The sequence below is a fragment of the Sciurus vulgaris genome (genome assembly GCF_902686455.1).
Source record: "Sciurus vulgaris genome assembly, chromosome: 4".
Classification (NCBI taxonomy): Eukaryota; Metazoa; Chordata; class Mammalia; order Rodentia; family Sciuridae; genus Sciurus; species Sciurus vulgaris.
In genome coordinates, this window is record NC_136464.1 from 47,999,244 (window position 1) to 48,010,411 (window position 11,168).

Genomic DNA, 11,168 nt, shown 5'->3' on the forward strand with positions numbered 1-11,168 from the left:
TCAGTTTTTTGCCACAGACATTAGGAGTTTTCATTTCAGATATGTTAAGTTTGGTATGGCAATAGAATTCTAAGATGAGGACGGTATAAAGTGCAGGAAAAGGATGTATTTGATTTTGTTCCACACTTGGCACTTCACAGCATAAGTAGAAGCTCTGGAAATGTGTTTAGGGCCAGCTGGGGTCTGTTCAGTCTAAATACAGAGGTGGTAGACAAGTTGCTGAGAGACTTCAAAAACCCTGTGTTCATATGGACAGAAGGGCTACTATAGACTGTGGGGACAGTTTGGAGTTTGGAATTGTGCACTATTCATAACCTCCATAATATGGACAGCCCAGGAAGGGTTTTTTTTTTTTTTTTTTTTTTTGGATCTGCTCAAGGTCAATAGGAAAGTCAGTGATCATGCTGAAACTCAACTGAACTATAAAATATGAGATTGAAAATAATTTCTTTTGCTTTTTAGAACTGGTTCCAAAATAAAAGAGTCAGACTATGACCTAGGGAGAAACAAAGAATATTTGTCACCAGGGGATGATAAGAGTTCCCTGTCCAAACTCATCCTGTGTTGGCCAACATGATGCCCAAGTGCAATCTCAGAGCAGCACCACTGCACAGCCCTCTTGGCCCCAGCAGGCTCCACTTGGAGGAGCCAGCTATTTTGGAGAAAATAGATGAAAAAGGGGCAGGGGGTGGGGATAGAAAAACAGTAGAATGAAACAGACAGTATTACACTGTATGTATGTATGATTACATAAATGGTGTGAATATAAATTGTGTAAAACCATAGAAATGAAAAGTTTTACTCCATTTGTATACAACGAATCAAAATGTGTCTGTAAAAATAAAAAATATTTTAATTAAAAAATAACTCATGTTTTATATTAGTCACATGATATGACTTTTTGACTGTACATGAAGAGCAACACTCATAAACACATCTCAAATATGTTTATTTACTAACTGTTACTCCTAGATTACCCGTAAACACCAAGACACCAGAAAAGCATAGTTAGTATTTTAAGTTTTTGTAAAGTCCTTTTATCTTCCTTTCTTTTTCTTTCCACACTCAGATGAGTTTCAGGGTTAATTCTCAGATATCTGCCTTCCAGCTAAGACTGGATGAAATTTTTTTTAAATCGTTAAAATTATTTTAATTAACATAATCTCTTATGACCAATATGTTAGTAAATTTTCTGCATCAGAAGGTCATTCTTAAATAGCTAACAGGCAATCACTAACAGACAAAGAAGCAGTTTCATTTTTAAACAAATCCAAACAAAATCAACTTTAGAAAATAAATTCATCAATGTCAATAACTTTTTAATACAAGGAAGGACTGGATATACATCAAACTTCCTTCATTGATATGAGCATACCTCTCTAAACAAGTAAATATGTGTACAAATACACCAATATATACAAACAAACACACACAACAAAATAACAAGCCACAGGTCACCCACCATTGTCTAAGACCAACTGTTCATATAAATATCCTGGCAAATACAGCAAAATATCAAGGAAAACAGTTACACACATATATATACATAAATATCAAGACCCAAAGTAACATGTAGACATGAAACAATGGTGCTTATATACATATGAATAAATACACAGGTCAGTCAGAAAGCCAGAAAGAATGATCTACAGAACATATAATAATGTTGTGACCCTTTCACCAGTAATGAAACTCAACAATATACACAGAAATTGAGATTAATAAATTTTCATGCTTTAAATATTAGAAACAAACAAACAAAATATCAGACACTAAAGTCAATCCTCTATTGCCACTGAATTTCTTATAAGTTGAAAATGTGAAGAGAACTTCAAAGGCTTAACAGCACAGGGAGCTTGACAACAACTATCTAGAATAAAGATTGTATGATAAATGAAATCACTGAAAGCAAACAAAAATTCTGTAAAATGAGCTAAATTCTTTTTACTTTAAAGGCCCTGCTAGAGACTTGTTGCTGCTCTAATTCATGACTTTGAGAGGCAAAACTAAAAAAGCTGTTGCTGGCTTCAGGTGCTGTAGGAGAACCCACAAAAAATGGTCTGAACTGAAAATCTCCATCTCCATCACCCTGATTTCGAACTGGTGTACTGTCCAAAGGAAACTTGGAGTTGTTCCCTAATGGGAAGCCAAAAACACCAGATTGTGCCATCATAGTTGGTTCAAGGGTACTTTCTTGGTTAGCAATGGTGATATTTCGTAGCCTAAGGCTATCATAGAGGCCTTGGAGCTTTTGATACTGCCGATTGCACTCCATAAGTTTCTCAGAGATGTCACTGAACTTTTTCTTGTATTCTTCCAGCACCTTCTTCATAGAGGTGACCTCCCCTTTCATAGAGGTCAATTCTACATCCTTGCTCTGTATTTGCTGAGTATATATCTTCTCCATCTGTTTCAGGTGGCCCTCAGCCTTGCTGAAATTATATTCTTGATAGAGACATTCCTGATGTACCTGATATGTCCAGAAGGCCAGTGCTCGGGAGCTAATGTCCAACACAATCTCTGGTCATAGCAATGACAACACCATAGCTTTATATTCCTCTGAAGGACTGAGTTCTGTGCGGACAATATCCAGCTTTCCAGAAAGGGTACTGTTGCAGGCAGGGCAAATAGCTGGTGAACGACTGAACTCACCACTGCCATGCTGATCACAGAAGATGTGAGAGCAGGCAGTGACCCAGGCATAACCAGAGAGTTTGATGCGACACTTTCGATAATTACAAAGCAACATGTCTTCATACAAAGACATGTTAATGAGATCTCCAGATGCTGAAGAAAAAGAAAGAGAGAAAAAGAGTCATCATCTATTGATATCCAGGATTTATAGCACTGAAGAGATCCACAGTGGGAATGAAAGACTCATATCTGGTTCTGGTCTGTTTTCTGCTATCAGATGAATCCAGCTTCTATCCAGGAATGAAGTTGAACTATAGGATCTATCAACTACCTAGCATCAGGTCTTCACAGTCTCAATCAGCCTTTAACTCTTTCTATTAGGAATGTCCAAATCCAAGCCCACTTGATTTTTAGGGAGTATATAGATATTACAAAGGCTTTCAAGGGCCACTTCTGGGCTGGCACACAAGGGACTGAAGACTTAAGTCTTCCCTCTTCAGTGGACTTCATCTTCAACCAGCCCACCAAAACGGAGAGGGAGAGACAGGAAGTTGGATGAAATTTAAAAACCTTCAAATGACCATGAATTTTGAAAAATTATCATTTTCTTCTTTTATTAGTGCATTGTAGTTATTAAAATTATCTTAAAGTTGTTTAAAATAAATTTTAAGATAGGCATGCCAATCAAACAAAATATTAACTTAGGTGTACAAATGAAAAGTCAATTTGAATGTTTTTATGGGTCCTGAGAGTTATGCAAAATGGTGGGTTCCTTTTGAGATAATCATACATGCATGGAATAGAATTTGCCCCATTGCAGTCTCAGTACTTCCTCTTTCCCTCCCCTTCTCTCTACTCCATTTACTTTACTGATCTTCCTACTATTTATTGTATTTTTTGTTGTTGTTAATCCAGAGTTTTTGCTTTATTGTGTGCAAAGTGTGCTACTGCCCCCTGAGCTTCCTGCATTTCTCTTTTCTTGAAAAATCAGTGCTTAATCCTTTCCAAAATAACCAGAGAAGAAATAAGGCAGAAAATATCTCTTCATCACGGTTCCCCCTCAGTCCTGAGACTGATAGAAAAGGATGTAACCAGACTCAGAGTTCTTTGAGATACTTTCATGTCAACCCTTAGAATTCTTCAATAGCTTGTGCATCTATTTTTTCTAATGTCGTCATCAAACAACAACCAAAAGTCATGACTCTTAACTTGCAATATAATGACCTCTTGGGACCACTTGCACAGTGAACCACAACAGCAACGAGGTCTTACATTCTGTCAGGATTGGTTGCATCACCTGAAGTGTTAAACAGATGGAGTTCTAAAGGAAAAACTACCCGGTAAGAAAGTTTTGTGTATTGATGAAGTTGATCCATATATTTAAATCTCTTCAGGTGCAGAGCTAGAATCATAGGCAGTTTTTTAGCTTTCATCCGTTTATGTGCTTCCTATTTGCTACGACACTCTTCACAGTAATATTTGTATTCACTGCACAGAGTTTCTGTGTTGCTAAAACCCCTTAAATAGTGATAACTGATGTATTTTGTTCCACATCAACAGAAAGGTCTAAAAAATCTTCATCTTTGCTGCTTATACTTTTACAAGTAAGACATCTGGTTTCATTAGTTAATGTTCCCTGAAAAATCTCATGTACCCACGTTGGGTCTGGTGTGCTGTTATTATTTTCACTATCAATATTTCCATTAGGTAAACGACCATTTTGTTTTTCCTACTTTCTCCCTTCTTGTAAAATATCAGCAATTGTATGTAGTAGGTAATTTAAGAATTCATGGACATCTTGCTGCATGTAGTTGTCAAAAAGTTCATTTTCTTTCTGTAATCTTGTTATGAACTTCTTAGGAGGAATTACTCCAACCTTTTCCTTCTGAGTGGCTATGCTATGGAAGAGATCTGCTAAGAACATAAGAAGGTTCTCCTTCTTCCCAGGCTGCCTCTTGTATGCTAGAACTTTTTCCCGAAATGGACGACAAAAAAAAAAGTGCTTCAAGAACTGAATTGCAGTTGCAGGTATTCCCAAAATTGACTAATCCAAAATAGTGCTCATTAACTGGAAACTGTTCTGGACCAATCTCTCTAATGCTGAGGCACTGGTGCCCATGGTACACATGGAAGCGAATTTGGAGACTTTCATTAGGATTTCCATCTGCTCAGCGCCATCTTCCACTCAATTACAGCAGGGGCCATGGGCAGGGGAGGAGGGCAGCTGGGCCATAGCTCACACTGCAAGCTGCAGGTGGACCCTGAGCCACTGCCTATTGTATTTTTAAATTAATGCTTTGTAGGCAAACATGCAGTGGATTTTGTAAGGTATAAAGCAGCCCGCCTCTCCTGTTAGAGGAATTTCCCGCCTCCCCACCACCTGTCAATCTGTGCTCCACCTGCCTCTTCCATTACAGGAATTTCTGGCCTCCCCATCACCTGTCAGTCTGTGCTGTGCCCGCCTCTTAAGTTACAGGAATTTCCGGGCTTACACTGCCGCCATCTTCCTGCCCCCCAAGTTACGTCCTAACATGCTATTGGTTCATCAGTCAGCCTGTAAGAATTCTCCTTCGCAATTGGTTCCTTCCAGCCCGTGAGATTCCAATATCTGAGAGAAGCCATACGCCATCTTTTGTCTTTTTTCCCTTCTTTTCTCTCCGGATGTGAATCGTCCACATAAATAAAGTCTCTTGCACGAGATCTCGTGTCTGTGGAGCATTTTTTCTGGGAGCTATTGGTGAGCCACAACTGAGCCAGCAACCCCTAACATCTGGTGCCAAAACCCGGGATGAGCCTTTCCGCTGGCAAGCAGAATCTCATCCGATAGCCCCAGTGCCTACAGATAGAGGCTCACCTTCCATTTACCTGAACACCCAGTGTTCTTCATGCAACACCGGACTCCAAATTGGTGAGTTCCCCTAGGCAGGTCCCCTGACCATTTAAACATATCTCAGCTGATCTGAGGAGCGGCTGTTGAATATCCAGGTCTCTCAAGACTGCCGAGGTGTCGGGGTGCCTCCACCCACGACTTTCATAGTTACGGTTGGTCCCTATAGTTGGTCTTAATGTCGGGTGGATTCCTGGTTTTATGGTGCTGAGATTCTTTCTCAGGGTTTGGGCTCATTTTATATTTTTCATCTCACTCGAAATCCTGGCCAGGTCCTCAAACTCTCTCAGCTAATGCCCGGTAGGCACCGGTACTGTGTGATGACCAGACCTGTGTACTAACCTTCTCATTGCCTAGCATGTGGTCGTGGGATGCCATTGATCACTAACTAGGTGGGTCTCAGTCTTCACCATGGGATCTAGGACTTCCACCTCAGCAAACTCGCCCCTGAGATGTTTATTAAACAATCTCAAACACCTTCACCTGTTCCCTGAATTAGAGCTAAACTGTCCTTTAGATAGTAAGTCAAAATGGTCTATTTATGACACCCTAAATTCTAGCTTTATACTAGGTATAATTGTATGCCTAATTGTACTAGTTATAATTAAGTACATATGTGGGCAACCTGGTGAATGGGAAGAGAATTTTCCCCTTCGTGTTTTTCCTTTCTTTCAGTCTAAAGCTAATCTCTGCTCTCCTCAAAAACCTGAACACGTTCTCTTGGCTTCTCCTCTTCCTTTAACCCTTCTTTCTCTTCCAATCCAGCTGATGAGTCATCTCCTTACAGGCCTCCTACTGCAGAAGCCCCTGTTCATTTCTCTTCTTTGCCTCATTCTGTTTCTCCTTCCACTCCTCCATTCAGCCCACCAAGTCCCCCCACCACGTGGTCTTGTGCACATGTTCTAGCTCCTTTACGGGAGGTGGCTGGTGCGGAGGGAGTAATCAGAGTCCATGTCCCCTTTTCACTGTCCGATCTGTCTCAAATAGAGAAGCGGCTAGGTTCCTTCACCTCCAACCCTGCAACCGTCATTAAGGAATTTTAGTACTTTACCCAGTCTTATAACCTTACCTGGCATGACATTTACATGATCATGTCCAACACCCTAACCCCTGAGGAGCACAGGAGAGTCTGGGAACAGGTGTGCAATTATGCAGATGAGATTCATCCATTGACCCCAACCCACCCCATTGGGGCTGAAGCGGTACTGGATAGGGAGCCTCTATGGAACTATAATACCGAGGCTGCGTGTCTACAGAGGGATACGTTTCAAACCTGCATCCTTGCAGGTCTATGAAAGGCTACTATTAAACCCATTAACTATGATAAACTGTGATAAACCCATTAACTATGATAAACTATGATAGGACAGAGATGAAAACCCGTCAGCATTTCTAAGCTGCCTTACAGAGGCCATGCTCAGGTACACTAATCAGGATCCCAAAACCCCGGAGGGATGGCAGCTACTTATGACTTATTACTTTTCCCACAGTTACCCTGACATAAAGGTTAAATTGAGTCAGTTGGATAGTGGGCCCCTTCCCCCACAGCCACACTTTCTAGCAGTGGCATTCAAGGTTTATAACGGAAGGGGGAAAAAAAAAAAGTTAAAATACCAACTGCTGGCCAAAGACTTTCAGCCAGCTAGACCTGCCCAACTGTCCACTGCCAGGGGCGCCCAAGCTCCCAGAAGACCTCCAAGCTCATGCCTTAAGTGCACTGGGCATGAGACTGCCCCAACCCTTGGCAGCCCCCAAGTCCTTGTCCAAGATGCCACCAACCTGGACATTGGGCAATGGATTGCCCTGGTGCTCAGAGAAGTGCCAGGTCATCCTTGGCCTCTCCCTCCGGTGACTTGCTGGGATTGGCAATGGATGAATGAAGGGGCCCGGGACTTCTGCACCCAACGACCATCACTACTCAGGAGCCCCGGGTGACCCTTATGGTGGCAGGCAGGCAGATCCCTTTCCTTATAAACACTGGAGCCACCTTCTCAGTGCTGCAGGAATTTTGGGGAACCACTTCCCCTGCCAAATCCTCTATTGTCGGGGTAGAGGGAAAACCATATAATCCCTTGCAAACCCCTCCAATAAGCTGCCATATAGGACAAATTGGCTTTACTCATTCCTTTTTAATAATTCCTTCATGTCCCATTCCCCTTCTGGGAAGGGACATCCGAACCAAATTGGGTGCCTCTATTTCCTTCTCACCCACCATGTGCCTTAGCCAAGACTCCTCTGCTATTCCCCTCCTTATGACTCTACAGGAATATAAAGCTCAGACAGAGTCCTCATATCCCCTTCCTCCCTCCCCGGCTGACCCCAAGGTCTGGGACACTCATACACCCTCTGTAGCTAAATGCTCACCTGTACTCATTCATTTAAAGGACCCAACATCCTACCCAGCCCAGGCACAATATCCCCTTCCCCAAAGGAGACTTATAGGACTTCAACCAATCATCCAGGATTTAAGGCAGAAAGGCTTCTTGCGCCCTGCCAACTCATCTTATAACACTCCCATTCTGGCTGTTAGGAAACCTAATGGATCTTATCATCTAGTGCAAGACCTCTGCATCTTTAACTCGGCAGTGGTCCCCATCTTTCCCATTGTGTCCAATCCTTACACCCTGCTTTCTTCTATCCCTTCTTCCACCACATACTTTTCAGTGCTAGATTTGAAGGATGCATTTTTTACTGTCCCACTTCACCCTGATTCACAGGATCTCTTTGCTTTTACTTGGACTGACCCTTTCACTCGAGTTTCTTCTCAGCTGACCTGGACAGTTCTCCCACAGGGTTTCCGAGACAGCCTCCATCTCTTTGGCCAAACGTTATCTCAGGATCTTGCCTCTCTCACATTTGTTTCCTCCTTTCTCTTACAGTATGTTGATGATCTTCTTCTATGTAGTCCCTCTCTTGAGGACTCCCAAAGGGACACAATTAAGTTTTTAAACTTTCTGGCTGACAGGGGCTATAGGGTTTCTCCAGCAAAAGTGCATCTTTCCCAGGCACAGGTTGTTTACTTAGGTGACAGCCTCTCACCTGGATTTAAGGCCATCACTGTAGAGAGAAAAGCAATAATACAGGACATGCCCACTCCAACAATCAAGAAAGAAATCCTTTTCTTTTTGGGATTAGCAGGATATTTACGATCCTGGGTCCCCAATTTTTCCATCCTGGCAGCTCCCCTATATGAGGTTTCAAAGGGTAGTCCCACTGAACCTCTTCTCAACACAGTGAAAGCCCCTTTCCAGAACTTAAGGAAGCCCTTCTTCAAGCCCCAGCCCTACACCTCCCTGACATAACCAAACTATTCTACCTGTTTGTCTCTGAGAAAAGTGGGTTCACCCTGGGGGTCTTAGGACACATGTTTGGCCCCACTTTTGGACCAATAGCATACCTATCAAAGAGGTTAGACCCCACTATAAGGGGCTGGGCACCATGTCTTAGAGTATTAGCAGCAGCATTTGTCTTGATTCAGGAATCAAAGAAACTCTCTTTTGGGGCTCCCACTGAAATGCTCTCACCTCATCATCTGTCTAAGCTTATTACTTATGAAGGCCTGCAAACTCTACCACCCTGTTGGATGTTAGCCTTACAAACTGCTCTTATCGAGGACTCTTCCATTTCATTGAAAACATGCTCTCCTTTAAATCCAGCCACCTTCTTATCCCTATCTTCCAACATACATGCTTCTGCAACCCATAGCTGCCTTGAGGCCCTGAAGGAGTTAATTCCCTGCCCCTCTAATGTCCAGGAAGGAGCTCTACGCAACCCTACTTTCATATGGTTCACTGATGGAAGCTCTTTTCTCCACAAAGGGACCCGATGAGCTGGATATGCCATTGTCTCTCTTAAAAAGGTAATAGAGTCAGGACCACTACCCAACAACACCACCAATCAATAGGCAGAACTAATTGCCCCTGCCCGCGCATTCACCCTTGCAAAGGGACAATCCCTCACGGTCAACACCGACTCCAAATATCCTTTTCACATTATCCCCTCTCTTGCAGCTATCTGGAAAGAGAGAGGCCTTCTTACTACAAAAGGAAACTCCATCACCAACTCTAGTTACATTTTTAAACTCCTTGAGGCTGTTTGCCTCCCAGCAACTATAGGCCTTGTACATTGCAAAGCCCATCAAACACATCAATCATTCATCTCTTCAGGTAATAACAAGGCAGATGAGGAGGCTAAAAGGGCTGCCCTCTCATCCATGCCAGCCCCTATTATGGCTCTCCATGATCCTTTGCCTCCACCACCCCCCATCAGGGAAATACTTTCCTATTTCCATCGTCTGTTTCACCCCAACCTTTCTTCACTCTTACAATTTGCTAAAACTCATCTGCAACTGTCCTCCTCTGATATCTCATTTCTGAAGGAACTCTCTTCCTCATGTGAAGTCTGCCTGTGAACAAATCCTACAGCTGTCAGTCCCTCCATTTTTCCGACTCACCAAGCCCGTGGCACCATTCCAGGGGTAGACTGGCAATTTGATTTTACTCACATGCCCACAGTAAGAAAATCTAAATACCTATTGGTTATGGTAGACACCTTCTCGTGACAGGTTGAAGCCATTCGCACCTCCAACAAAAGGCAATAACTGTCTCTACCTTCATCTTTCATGAAATCATTCCTTGCTTTGGAGTACCTACTTCCTTCCAGTCAGATAATGGACCTCAATTCACTTCCCAAGTCACCCAACAACTTGCCAAGGCTCTCGGGGTCCCTTGGCACTCCCACATTCCCTTTCATCCAAAGTCATCAGGCAAAGTAGAAAGAGCAAACTGAACTCTTAAAAATGTTTTAACCAAGCTCTCTTTAGAACTTCACCTCGACTGGGTTAAACTCCTGCCCCTTGCTCTTCTGCATCTTCACTCACTCCCAAAGAAACCAACTAATATTTCCCCTTTTGAGTTAATGTAAGGTCATCCCATCCTGCCCCCTGGGATAGTGCCCCTTCCTTCCCTTCTTCCTTCTCAAATATCCATTCCTCTTCTAAATCACATTTGAGCATTTCTATGTGGTTATGCTGACTCCACCCTACCTAAACCTTTATTTGGCCTCCTTACCCAACCTCTTCAAATAGGAGACCAAGTTCTTATTTCTCCTCCTCAGGAAGCTACAATCCCTCTATCTCCCAAGGGGCAGGGACCCCATACAGTGAACCATTCCATGCCAACAGCTGTCAAGGTACAAAATCTACCAGGATGGCTGCACATTTCTCTGGTTAAGCTCTATTCTCGGTCCACTAACCCTTCTCCAGCTCCTAATCCATAGGCTTCTTCCAACCGATACTTGGCCACTCCTGTGGGGCCCCTTCTTCTCAGACTGAAGATCATGAAGCCCTCCATCCTTTCTCCCATTCCAGAAATTGGGAGCCAGATTATTGAAACACCAGACAACCATGCCCAGCCATGAGGACTGGATTCCTGTTTGTAATTTTCCTAAACACTGCATTTTTCCAATAGAATGCCAGCAAAAAAGGGGAGCCCCCTCTCTTTTACTTCCATGTCAACTAGTCAGCTTGTATTACAGAAAATATCAGAATCTCACAAAAATCGGAGCCCAGCTACAGGTGTGCCCCCAGAGGACTTATCAAGTCCCAACTCTTCCTGCCTCAATGATTCTCTCCCTTGAAACAGCTCTA

At 42.8% G+C, this 11,168-nt stretch overlaps 2 pseudogenes across 2 annotated transcripts; both read right to left on the bottom strand.

Annotated features, from left to right (window-relative positions):
• Positions 1 to 1,317: 1,317 nt before the first annotated feature.
• LOC306660592 (E3 ubiquitin-protein ligase CCNB1IP1-like) lies at positions 1,318 to 3,150 on the bottom strand (annotated as a pseudogene). Its single transcript has one exon. The product of its transcript is annotated as an E3 ubiquitin-protein ligase CCNB1IP1-like (transcript).
• A 393-nt stretch (positions 3,151 to 3,543) lies between these two features.
• LOC306660625 (ubiquitin carboxyl-terminal hydrolase 12-like) lies at positions 3,544 to 4,798 on the bottom strand (annotated as a pseudogene). Its single transcript has one exon. The product of its transcript is annotated as a ubiquitin carboxyl-terminal hydrolase 12-like (transcript).
• Between the last annotated feature and the right edge of the window lie 6,370 nt (positions 4,799 to 11,168).